Here is a 12,294-nt window from a genome sequence, read left to right as displayed (position 1 = left end):
TCATGACAGTGGAGCAGTCCCATATGGTCTAGCGGCTAGAATGCCTGGTTCTAACCCAGCAGCACGAGCACGACAGTGGCGCATTACCAAACCAATCCCATATGGTCTAGCGGTTAGAATTCCTGGTTTTCACCCAGGCGACCCGGGTTCAACTCCCGGTATGGGAACATGTCTTTAATGTGCCCACAAGCCAATGTGTTCTTTGTGTTAATCCCACGATGGATTAAATGGGGCAAAGTTGTTGGCTGAAGGCAAACATCAGGTAAGGCTAAGCACATGGCATAACGGTTCAGACCGGGACTGTACAGTCTTCAGTGATGAGGATGTACACAAGCAGGCCTGCAATTATGAGCGGCGAGTCAAGGTGGCTGTTTATGTGAAAATCAAATGAGCTTCTTTGAAACAAGGGTGGGTGCATTAAGGTTACGTCTTTTGCCATCTTACAATGCTGTGATTGCAACCGTTCCTTGACTCTCTGTGAATGGTGATCCTGCCTGTTGATCAGTGCTTATGACAAGTTGCATATCGACAATGATGAAACTAAGCCAAGAGCCCATTGTTAATCAGGGTTGATGAACAGGTTTTAACCAGGACAGGCAGATGTTTTTGTGTCCAAAAAGTATTAAACGTGTTTTTCTACAACAGTAAGAGCATCACTGAATGTTCTGAGCTCCTATTTTGTGCTGCACTTTTTCAAGTTTTACTGTCTAGATTTTTGCGATGAGGTGCTCACTCGCAATGGTAGCATGACCGAGCGGTCTAAGGTGCTGGATTTAGGCTCCAGTCTCTTCGGAGGCGTGGGTTCGAATCCCACTGCTGCCATAGTCTCCTGGATCTTTTCGTGTTTCTTCCATCCCCTACCAATAAATTGTAAGGGCTGCAGTGGAACTCAAATCTGTTACAGAATGTCTGTCAAGTACAATCAAGCAGGAATCTCATCAACAGCAATTCTTCCAAACCAGGGTGATGTTAGGTGTTGTGCAAGTTTTCCATTCAATAAAGCCTCCAGACAAGCGGTCAGTGGTAGCTAACATTCTTTAATAATAACAAGAACAGAAGCCAAGCTTGGTGAAGGAATGCATCATTGCGGGGCAGACGATGGGCAGAGTCCCTAACTGAGTCTAGCATGGCCTTCAGTTACATACCTCTTACAGGAACTAAAGGCAGTACACAGCTGTTTTCACACCTTTGGTACCCCCACCCCCAAAGAAAGTTTCACACTCCCTTGCAACCTCTTACAGTGGAGAAGGAGACAAAAGACTCCTCCCCCCACTCTGGGTCCTTTGTGTGTGAATGCTTCCCTCAAACATCCTGAGATACCATCTGTTACCAGTATGAGTGTGAGAGACATGCTGAAATCCAGTGGCACCAAGGTATTATACAACCACAAAGGGACCATGAGTATGTTAAGCTGTTTTCAGATGTGCGCTGCTATTTAACCCTCCGCACCCCATGACAGCAACGGACAGCCAGGAGTGTTTGTAGGTGAATAACATCAACATTTGACAATAATATTGCTCGGTTATGATAGTGAGGTGAGCTGTTGAGGATATCTGTTGGTAGGTGCTGTTCCTGACAATGTAGCTGCTGTTAGCAGAAACTTCTATAAGCTTTGGAGGTAATGCCACCAGACTTGGTCAATTACCCAGAAAACTCTATTGCAATGTGTGACTATAATAAAACTCGGTGTTGCAATGTGTCATTGAGAATTATTTGGAGGAATTTGGAACATCCTAAAAGGATTCTCAGGAATCTGGAACATTCTAATAGAACTCTCAAAAATCCTAAAATAGCTCTTGTGAATTCGAAACATTCTAAAAGAATTCTCAGGAATACAGGGTTAACTTTTGATACTTCTTTTTAAATACTCTCATTTCTACCTTTCCCTAGCCCATCGTTGTAAATAGGAATATCTTTGTAATAACTTACTTGGTTACCTTGTGGTACAAATGTAACACGAGTGTGTGTTACATGAGACTACGTTCTAGCCCTAGTTCCATTTCAGTTAATATCTGTTGAATACAATTTACAGATGTTCAAGAAATAAAACTCTCAAGTCCAATCCACTTCAAGTCCAACTTCAATAGAAGAATCAGAGCCTTCCAGAGACGGTCTCACGTCTCTCATGGTCAGTGATTTTGACCTTTCACTAATGATGTTGAAGTACAGATAGGCAACAATAGCTTCGGCTTTTGTAAGGCATCAGTGGAGAAGAAGATTAACAGAAGAGTGAGCAGGATATTGTTTGTTTTTATAATAATGCGATTAATACATGAATAAAAGAAATTCTTTTGCAAAAGTCATTTACAATGTGCAGGTGTTTCATATATTTTTATTCACAGTGTCAACACTGACTGGTTAGTGGCTACTCAAGTGTGCTTCAAGTCCACCGCATTGTAAGGTGTTAGATTGTGTGGTCTAAGGATCTGGGTTAAGACTCCAGGCTCCTCACACATATGGGTTGAAATCCTATTGCTGCAATAAGAGTTTAACCAGGGCAGGCAGATGCTATTGTATCCAAAAACATTCAGGCAAGTATTAAACATGTTTTTCTAAAACAGCAAGAGCATCACTGAATGTTCTGGGCTTCTATTTTGTGCTGCACTTTTCAAGTTTTACTATCTAGATTTTTGCGATGAGGTCCTTACTCGCAATGGTAGCATGACCGAGCGGTCTAAGGTGCTGGATTAAGGCTCCAGTCTCTTCGGAGGCGTGGGTTCGAATCCCACTGCTGCCATAGTGTTCTAGCGGAAAAGTTTTGTTTCTTCCATGCCTTACCAATAAATTGTAAGGGCTACAGTGGAAATCAAATCTGTTATAGAATGTCTGTCAAGTCCAAACATGCAGGAAACCCATCAGGAGCAATTCTTCCAAACCACATTAGGCACGTGCTGTAAAGTCATTTACAACTTGCATGTTTTTCATGTCTTTTTGTTCATGGTCTCATCACTGACTGGTTAGTGGACTTTCCCACATGCCACTCAAGTGTGCTTCAAGTCCAGTCCACTCCCTTGTAATGTGCTTTTGAGCAGAACCTGCAACTGCTGGAGAATTGATTAAGGTACTGCTATGTTGGTCTCACCAAGGCTGCAGAGTGACAAGAGTATCCTTGATTTCATGACAGTGGAGCAGTCCCATATGGTCTAGCGGCTAGAATGCCTGGTTCTAACCCAGCAGCACGAGCACGACAGTGGCGCATTACCAAACCAATCCCATATGGTCTAGCGGTTAGGATTCCTGGTTTTCACCCAGGCGACCCGCGTTCAACTCCCGGTATGGGAACATGTCTTTAATGTGCCCACAAGCCAATGTGTTCTTTGTGTTAATCCCACGATGGATTAAATGGGGCAAAGTTGTTGGCTGAAGGCAAACATCAGGTAAGGCTAAGCACATGGCATAACGGTTCAGACCGGGACTGTACAGTCTTCAGTGATGAGGATGTACACAAGCAGGCCTGCAATTATGAGCGGCGAGTCAAGGTGGCTGTTTATGTGAAAATCAAATGAGCTTCTTTGAAACAAGGGTGGGTGCATTAAGGTTACGTCTTTTGCCATCTTACAATGCTGTGATTGCAACCGTTCCTTGACTCTCTGTGAATGGTGATCCTGCCTGTTGATCAGTGCTTATGACAAGTTGCATATCGACAATGATGAAACTAAGCCAAGAGCCCATTGTTAATCAGGGTTGATGAACAGGTTTTAACCAGGACAGGCAGATGTTTTTGTGTCCAAAAAGTATTAAACGTGTTTTTCTACAACAGTAAGAGCATCACTGAATGTTCTGAGCTCCTATTTTGTGCTGCACTTTTTCAAGTTTTACTGTCTAGATTTTTGCGATGAGGTCCTCACTCGCAATGGTAGCATGACCGAGCGGTCTAAGGTGCTGGATTTAGGCTCCAGTCTCTTCGGAGGCGTGGGTTCGAATCCCACTGCTGCCATAGTCTTCAGGATCTTTTCGTGTTTCTTCCATCCCCTACCAATAAATTGTAAGGGCTGCAGTGGAACTCAAATCTGTTACAGAATGTCTGTCAAGTACAATCAAGCAGGAATCTCATCAACAGCAATTCTTCCAAACCAGGGTGATGTTAGGTGTTGTGCAAGTTTTCCATTCAATAAAGCCTCCAGACAAGCGGTCAGTGGTAGCTAACATTCTTTAATAATAACAAGAACAGAAGCCAAGCTTGGTGAAGGAATGCATCATTGCGGGGCAGACGATGGGCAGAGTCCCTAACTGAGTCTAGCATGGCCTTCAGTTACATACCTCTTACAGGAACTAAAGGCAGTACACAGCTGTTTTCACACCTTTGGTACCCCCACCCCCAAAGAAAGTTTCACACTCCCTTGCAACCTCTTACAGTGGAGAAGGAGACAAAAGACTCCTCCCCCCACTCTGGGTCCTTTGTGTGTGAATGCTTCCCTCAAACATCCTGAGATACCATCTGTTACCAGTATGAGTGTGAGAGACATGCTGAAATCCAGTGGCACCAAGGTATTATACAACCACAAAGGGACCATGAGTATGTTAAGCTGTTTTCAGATGTGCGCTGCTATTTAACCCTCCGCACCCCATGACAGCAACGGACAGCCAGGAGTGTTTGTAGGTGAATAACATCAACATTTGACAATAATATTGCTCGGTTATGATAGTGAGGTGAGCTGTTGAGGATATCTGTTGGTAGGTGCTGTTCCTGACAATGTAGCTGCTGTTAGCAGAAACTTCTATAAGCTTTGGAGGTAATGCCACCAGACTTGGTCAATTACCCAGAAAACTCTATTGCAATGTGTGACTATAATAAAACTCGGTGTTGCAATGTGTCATTGAGAATTATTTGGAGGAATTTGGAACATCCTAAAAGGATTCTCAGGAATCTGGAACATTCTAATAGAACTCTCAAAAATCCTAAAATAGCTCTTGTGAATTCGAAACATTCTAAAAGAATTCTCAGGAATACAGGGTTAACTTTTGATACTTCTTTTTAAATACTCTCATTTCTACCTTTCCCTAGCCCATCGTTGTAAATAGGAATATCTTTGTAATAACTTACTTGGTTACCTTGTGGTACAAATGTAACACGAGTGTGTGTTACATGAGACTACGTTCTAGCCCTAGTTCCATTTCAGTTAATATCTGTTGAATACAATTTACAGATGTTCAAGAAATAAAACTCTCAAGTCCAATCCACTTCAAGTCCAACTTCAATAGAAGAATCAGAGCCTTCCAGAGACGGTCTCACGTCTCTCATGGTCAGTGATTTTGACCTTTCACTAATGATGTTGAAGTACAGATAGGCAACAATAGCTTCGGCTTTTGTAAGGCATCAGTGGAGAAGAAGATTAACAGAAGAGTGAGCAGGATATTGTTTGTTTTTATAATAATGCGATTAATACATGAATAAAAGAAATTCTTTTGCAAAAGTCATTTACAATGTGCAGGTGTTTCATATATTTTTATTCACAGTGTCAACACTGACTGGTTAGTGGCTACTCAAGTGTGCTTCAAGTCCACCGCATTGTAAGGTGTTAGATTGTGTGGTCTAAGGATCTGGGTTAAGACTCCAGGCTCCTCACACATATGGGTTGAAATCCTATTGCTGCAATAAGAGTTTAACCAGGGCAGGCAGATGCTATTGTATCCAAAAACATTCAGGCAAGTATTAAACATGTTTTTCTAAAACAGCAAGAGCATCACTGAATGTTCTGGGCTTCTATTTTGTGCTGCACTTTTTCAAGTTTTACTATCTAGATTTTTGCGATGAGGTCCTTACTCGCAATGGTAGCATGACCGAGCGGTCTAAGGTGCTGGATTAAGGCTCCAGTCTCTTCGGAGGCGTGGGTTCGAATCCCACTGCTGCCATAGTGTTCTAGCGGAAAAGTTTTGTTTCTTCCATGCCTTACCAATAAATTGTAAGGGCTGCAGTGGAAATCAAATCTGTTATAGAATGTCTGTCAAGTCCAAACATGCAGGAAACCCATCAGGAGCAATTCTTCCAAACCACATTAGGCACGTGCTGTAAAGTCATTTACAACTTGCATGTTTTTCATGTCTTTTTGTTCATGGTCTCATCACTGACTGGTTAGTGGACTTTCCCACATGCCACTCAAGTGTGCTTCAAGTCCAGTCCACTCCCTTGTAATGTGCTTTTGAGCAGAACCTGCAACTGCTGGAGAATTGATTAAGGTACTGCTATGTTGGTCTCACCAAGGCTGCAGAGTGACAAGAGTATCCTTGATTTCATGACAGTGGAGCAGTCCCATATGGTCTAGCGGCTAGAATGCCTGGTTCTAACCCAGCAGCACGAGCACGACAGTGGCGCATTACCAAACCAATCCCATATGGTCTAGCGGTTAGGATTCCTGGTTTTCACCCAGGCGACCCGGGTTCAACTCCCGGTATGGGACCATGTCTTTAATGTGCCCACAAGCCAATGTGTTCTTTGTGTTAATCCCACGATGGATTAAATGGGGCAAAGTTGTTGGCTGAAGGCAAACATCAGGTAAGGCTAAGCACATGGCATAACGGTTCAGACCGGGACTGTACAGTCTTCAGTGATGAGGATGTACACAAGCAGGCCTGCAATTATGAGCGGCGAGTCAAGGTGGCTGTTTATGTGAAAATCAAATGAGCTTCTTTGAAACAAGGGTGGGTGCATTAAGGTTACGTCTTTTGCCATCTTACAATGCTGTGATTGCAACCGTTCCTTGACTCTCTGTGAATGGTGATCCTGCCTGTTGATCAGTGCTTATGACAAGTTGCATATCGACAATGATGAAACTAAGCCAAGAGCCCATTGTTAATCAGGGTTGATGAACAGGTTTTAACCAGGACAGGCAGATGTTTTTGTGTCCAAAAAGTATTAAACGTGTTTTTCTACAACAGTAAGAGCATCACTGAATGTTCTGAGCTCCTATTTTGTGCTGCACTTTTTCAAGTTTTACTGTCTAGATTTTTGCGATGAGGTCCTCACTCGCAATGGTAGCATGACCGAGCGGTCTAAGGTGCTGGATTTAGGCTCCAGTCTCTTCGGAGGCGTGGGTTCGAATCCCACTGCTGCCATAGTCTTCAGGATCTTTTCGTGTTTCTTCCATCCCCTACCAATAAATTGTAAGGGCTGCAGTGGAACTCAAATCTGTTACAGAATGTCTGTCAAGTACAATCAAGCAGGAATCTCATCAACAGCAATTCTTCCAAACCAGGGTGATGTTAGGTGTTGTGCAAGTTTTCCATTCAATAAAGCCTCCAGACAAGCGGTCAGTGGTAGCTAACATTCTTTAATAATAACAAGAACAGAAGCCAAGCTTGGTGAAGGAATGCATCATTGCGGGGCAGACGATGGGCAGAGTCCCTAACTGAGTCTAGCATGGCCTTCAGTTACATACCTCTTACAGGAACTAAAGGCAGTACACAGCTGTTTTCACACCTTTGGTACCCCCACCCCCAAAGAAAGTTTCACACTCCCTTGCAACCTCTTACAGTGGAGAAGGAGACAAAAGACTCCTCCCCCCACTCTGGGTCCTTTGTGTGTGAATGCTTCCCTCAAACATCCTGAGATACCATCTGTTACCAGTATGAGTGTGAGAGACATGCTGAAATCCAGTGGCACCAAGGTATTATACAACCACAAAGGGACCATGAGTATGTTAAGCTGTTTTCAGATGTGCGCTGCTATTTAACCCTCCGCACCCCATGACAGCAACGGACAGCCAGGAGTGTTTGTAGGTGAATAACATCAACATTTGACAATAATATTGCTCGGTTATGATAGTGAGGTGAGCTGTTGAGGATATCTGTTGGTAGGTGCTGTTCCTGACAATGTAGCTGCTGTTAGCAGAAACTTCTATAAGCTTTGGAGGTAATGCCACCAGACTTGGTCAATTACCCAGAAAACTCTATTGCAATGTGTGACTATAATAAAACTCGGTGTTGCAATGTGTCATTGAGAATTATTTGGAGGAATTTGGAACATCCTAAAAGGATTCTCAGGAATCTGGAACATTCTAATAGAACTCTCAAAAATCCTAAAATAGCTCTTGTGAATTCGAAACATTCTAAAAGAATTCTCAGGAATACAGGGTTAACTTTTGATACTTCTTTTTAAATACTCTCATTTCTACCTTTCCCTAGCCCATCGTTGTAAATAGGAATATCTTTGTAATAACTTACTTGGTTACCTTGTGGTACAAATGTAACACGAGTGTGTGTTACATGAGACTACGTTCTAGCCCTAGTTCCATTTCAGTTAATATCTGTTGAATACAATTTACAGATGTTCAAGAAATAAAACTCTCAAGTCCAATCCACTTCAAGTCCAACTTCAATAGAAGAATCAGAGCCTTCCAGAGACGGTCTCACGTCTCTCATGGTCAGTGATTTTGACCTTTCACTAATGATGTTGAAGTACAGATAGGCAACAATAGCTTCGGCTTTTGTAAGGCATCAGTGGAGAAGAAGATTAACAGAAGAGTGAGCAGGATATTGTTTGTTTTTATAATAATGCGATTAATACATGAATAAAAGAAATTCTTTTGCAAAAGTCATTTACAATGTGCAGGTGTTTCATATATTTTTATTCACAGTGTCAACACTGACTGGTTAGTGGCTACTCAAGTGTGCTTCAAGTCCACCGCATTGTAAGGTGTTAGATTGTGTGGTCTAAGGATCTGGGTTAAGACTCCAGGCTCCTCACACATATGGGTTGAAATCCTATTGCTGCAATAAGAGTTTAACCAGGGCAGGCAGATGCTATTGTATCCAAAAACATTCAGGCAAGTATTAAACATGTTTTTCTAAAACAGCAAGAGCATCACTGAATGTTCTGGGCTTCTATTTTGTGCTGCACTTTTTCAAGTTTTACTATCTAGATTTTTGCGATGAGGTCCTTACTCGCAATGGTAGCATGACCGAGCGGTCTAAGGTGCTGGATTAAGGCTCCAGTCTCTTCGGAGGCGTGGGTTCGAATCCCACTGCTGCCATAGTGTTCTAGCGGAAAAGTTTTGTTTCTTCCATGCCTTACCAATAAATTGTAAGGGCTACAGTGGAAATCAAATCTGTTATAGAATGTCTGTCAAGTCCAAACATGCAGGAAACCCATCAGGAGCAATTCTTCCAAACCACATTAGGCACGTGCTGTAAAGTCATTTACAACTTGCATGTTTTTCATGTCTTTTTGTTCATGGTCTCATCACTGACTGGTTAGTGGACTTTCCCACATGCCACTCAAGTGTGCTTCAAGTCCAGTCCACTCCCTTGTAATGTGCTTTTGAGCAGAACCTGCAACTGCTGGAGAATTGATTAAGGTACTGCTATGTTGGTCTCACCAAGGCTGCAGAGTGACAAGAGTATCCTTGATTTCATGACAGTGGAGCAGTCCCATATGGTCTAGCGGCTAGAATGCCTGGTTCTAACCCAGCAGCACGAGCACGACAGTGGCGCATTACCAAACCAATCCCATATGGTCTAGCGGTTAGGATTCCTGGTTTTCACCCAGGCGACCCGGGTTCAACTCCCGGTATGGGAACATGTCTTTAATGTGCCCACAAGCCAATGTGTTCTTTGTGTTAATCCCACGATGGATTAAATGGGGCAAAGTTGTTGGCTGAAGGCAAACATCAGGTAAGGCTAAGCACATGGCATAACGGTTCAGACCGGGACTGTACAGTCTTCAGTGATGAGGATGTACACAAGCAGGCCTGCAATTATGAGCGGTGAGTCAAGGTGGCTGTTTATGTGAAAATCAAATGAGCTTCTTTGAAACAAGGGTGGGTGCATTAAGGTTACGTCTTTTGCCATCTTACAATGCTGTGATTGCAACCGTTCCTTGACTCTCTGTGAATGGTGATCCTGCCTGTTGATCAGTGCTTATGACAAGTTGCATATCGACAATGATGAAACTAAGCCAAGAGCCCATTGTTAATCAGGGTTGATGAACAGGTTTTAACCAGGACAGGCAGATGTTTTTGTGTCCAAAAAGTATTAAACGTGTTTTTCTACAACAGTAAGAGCATCACTGAATGTTCTGAGCTCCTATTTTGTGCTGCACTTTTTCAAGTTTTACTGTCTAGATTTTTGCGATGAGGTGCTCACTCGCAATGGTAGCATGACCGAGCGGTCTAAGGTGCTGGATTTAGGCTCCAGTCTCTTCGGAGGCGTGGGTTCGAATCCCACTGCTGCCATAGTCTTCAGGATCTTTTCGTGTTTCTTCCATCCCCTACCAATAAATTGTAAGGGCTGCAGTGGAACTCAAATCTGTTACAGAATGTCTGTCAAGTACAATCAAGCAGGAATCTCATCAACAGCAATTCTTCCAAACCAGGGTGATGTTAGGTGTTGTGCAAGTTTTCCATTCAATAAAGCCTCCAGACAAGCGGTCAGTGGTAGCTAACATTCTTTAATAATAACAAGAACAGAAGCCAAGCTTGGTGAAGGAATGCATCATTGCGGGGCAGACGATGGGCAGAGTCCCTAACTGAGTCTAGCATGGCCTTCAGTTACATACCTCTTACAGGAACTAAAGGCAGTACACAGCTGTTTTCACACCTTTGGTACCCCCACCCCCAAAGAAAGTTTCACACTCCCTTGCAACCTCTTACAGTGGAGAAGGAGACAAAAGACTCCTCCCCCCACTCTGGGTCCTTTGTGTGTGAATGCTTCCCTCAAACATCCTGAGATACCATCTGTTACCAGTATGAGTGTGAGAGACATGCTGAAATCCAGTGGCACCAAGGTATTATACAACCACAAAGGGACCATGAGTATGTTAAGCTGTTTTCAGATGTGCGCTGCTATTTAACCCTCCGCACCCCATGACAGCAACGGACAGCCAGGAGTGTTTGTAGGTGAATAACATCAACATTTGACAATAATATTGCTCGGTTATGATAGTGAGGTGAGCTGTTGAGGATATCTGTTGGTAGGTGCTGTTCCTGACAATGTAGCTGCTGTTAGCAGAAACTTCTATAAGCTTTGGAGGTAATGCCACCAGACTTGGTCAATTACCCAGAAAACTCTATTGCAATGTGTGACTATAATAAAACTCGGTGTTGCAATGTGTCATTGAGAATTATTTGGAGGAATTTGGAACATCCTAAAAGGATTCTCAGGAATCTGGAACATTCTAATAGAACTCTCAAAAATCCTAAAATAGCTCTTGTGAATTCGAAACATTCTAAAAGAATTCTCAGGAATACAGGGTTAACTTTTGATACTTCTTTTTAAATACTCTCATTTCTACCTTTCCCTAGCCCATCGTTGTAAATAGGAATATCTTTGTAATAACTTACTTGGTTACCTTGTGGTACAAATGTAACACGAGTGTGTGTTACATGAGACTACGTTCTAGCCCTAGTTCCATTTCAGTTAATATCTGTTGAATACAATTTACAGATGTTCAAGAAATAAAACTCTCAAGTCCAATCCACTTCAAGTCCAACTTCAATAGAAGAATCAGAGCCTTCCAGAGACGGTCTCACGTCTCTCATGGTCAGTGATTTTGACCTTTCACTAATGATGTTGAAGTACAGATAGGCAACAATAGCTTCGGCTTTTGTAAGGCATCAGTGGAGAAGAAGATTAACAGAAGAGTGAGCAGGATATTGTTTGTTTTTATAATAATGCGATTAATACATGAATAAAAGAAATTCTTTTGCAAAAGTCATTTACAATGTGCAGGTGTTTCATATATTTTTATTCACAGTGTCAACACTGACTGGTTAGTGGCTACTCAAGTGTGCTTCAAGTCCACCGCATTGTAAGGTGTTAGATTGTGTGGTCTAAGGATCTGGGTTAAGACTCCAGGCTCCTCACACATATGGGTTGAAATCCTATTGCTGCAATAAGAGTTTAACCAGGGCAGGCAGATGCTATTGTATCCAAAAACATTCAGGCAAGTATTAAACATGTTTTTCTAAAACAGCAAGAGCATCACTGAATGTTCTGGGCTTCTATTTTGTGCTGCACTTTTTCAAGTTTTACTATCTAGATTTTTGCGATGAGGTCCTTACTCGCAATGGTAGCATGACCGAGCGGTCTAAGGTGCTGGATTAAGGCTCCAGTCTCTTCGGAGGCGTGGGTTCGAATCCCACTGCTGCCATAGTGTTCTAGCGGAAAAGTTTTCTTTCTTCCATGCCTTACCAATAAATTGTAAGGGCTGCAGTGGAAATCAAATCTGTTATAGAATGTCTGTCAAGTCCAAACATGCAGGAAACCCATCAGGAGCAATTCTTCCAAACCACATTAGGCACGTGCTGTAAAGTCATTTACAACTTGCATGTTTTTCATGTCTTTTTGTTCATGGTCTCA

The 12,294-nt window shown here is 42.6% G+C and overlaps 12 non-coding genes across 12 annotated transcripts; all 12 read left to right on the top strand.

Annotated features, from left to right (window-relative positions):
* The first annotated feature begins 95 nt into the window (after positions 1-95).
* trnae-uuc (transfer RNA glutamic acid (anticodon UUC)) lies at positions 96-167 on the top strand. Its single transcript has one exon. It is a non-coding gene; the product is annotated as a tRNA-Glu (tRNA).
* Positions 168-740: 573 nt separating this feature from the next.
* trnal-uag (transfer RNA leucine (anticodon UAG)) lies at positions 741-822 on the top strand. The gene has a single exon. It is a non-coding gene; the product is annotated as a tRNA-Leu (tRNA).
* Positions 823-2,655: 1,833 nt separating this feature from the next.
* On the top strand, positions 2,656-2,737 carry trnal-aag (transfer RNA leucine (anticodon AAG)). Its single transcript has one exon. It is a non-coding gene; the product is annotated as a tRNA-Leu (tRNA).
* Positions 2,738-3,210: 473 nt separating this feature from the next.
* Positions 3,211-3,282, top strand: trnae-uuc (transfer RNA glutamic acid (anticodon UUC)). Its single transcript has one exon. It is a non-coding gene; the product is annotated as a tRNA-Glu (tRNA).
* Positions 3,283-3,855: 573 nt separating this feature from the next.
* trnal-uag (transfer RNA leucine (anticodon UAG)) lies at positions 3,856-3,937 on the top strand. The gene has a single exon. It is a non-coding gene; the product is annotated as a tRNA-Leu (tRNA).
* Positions 3,938-5,771: 1,834 nt separating this feature from the next.
* On the top strand, positions 5,772-5,853 carry trnal-aag (transfer RNA leucine (anticodon AAG)). The gene has a single exon. It is a non-coding gene; the product is annotated as a tRNA-Leu (tRNA).
* Positions 5,854-6,326: 473 nt separating this feature from the next.
* Positions 6,327-6,398, top strand: trnae-uuc (transfer RNA glutamic acid (anticodon UUC)). Its single transcript has one exon. It is a non-coding gene; the product is annotated as a tRNA-Glu (tRNA).
* A 573-nt stretch (positions 6,399-6,971) lies between these two features.
* Positions 6,972-7,053, top strand: trnal-uag (transfer RNA leucine (anticodon UAG)). The gene has a single exon. It is a non-coding gene; the product is annotated as a tRNA-Leu (tRNA).
* Positions 7,054-8,887: 1,834 nt separating this feature from the next.
* Positions 8,888-8,969, top strand: trnal-aag (transfer RNA leucine (anticodon AAG)). The gene has a single exon. It is a non-coding gene; the product is annotated as a tRNA-Leu (tRNA).
* A 473-nt stretch (positions 8,970-9,442) lies between these two features.
* On the top strand, positions 9,443-9,514 carry trnae-uuc (transfer RNA glutamic acid (anticodon UUC)). The gene has a single exon. It is a non-coding gene; the product is annotated as a tRNA-Glu (tRNA).
* Positions 9,515-10,087: 573 nt separating this feature from the next.
* Positions 10,088-10,169, top strand: trnal-uag (transfer RNA leucine (anticodon UAG)). The gene has a single exon. It is a non-coding gene; the product is annotated as a tRNA-Leu (tRNA).
* Positions 10,170-12,003: 1,834 nt separating this feature from the next.
* trnal-aag (transfer RNA leucine (anticodon AAG)) lies at positions 12,004-12,085 on the top strand. The gene has a single exon. It is a non-coding gene; the product is annotated as a tRNA-Leu (tRNA).
* Positions 12,086-12,294: the final 209 nt, after the last annotated feature.

Source organism: Maylandia zebra, linkage group LG3, assembly GCF_041146795.1.
Source record: "Maylandia zebra isolate NMK-2024a linkage group LG3, Mzebra_GT3a, whole genome shotgun sequence".
In the NCBI taxonomy this organism is placed as follows: Eukaryota; Metazoa; Chordata; class Actinopteri; order Cichliformes; family Cichlidae; genus Maylandia; species Maylandia zebra.
The sequence above is the reverse complement of the archived record's forward strand: the minus strand, read 5'-3'. Positions and strand labels throughout refer to the sequence as shown.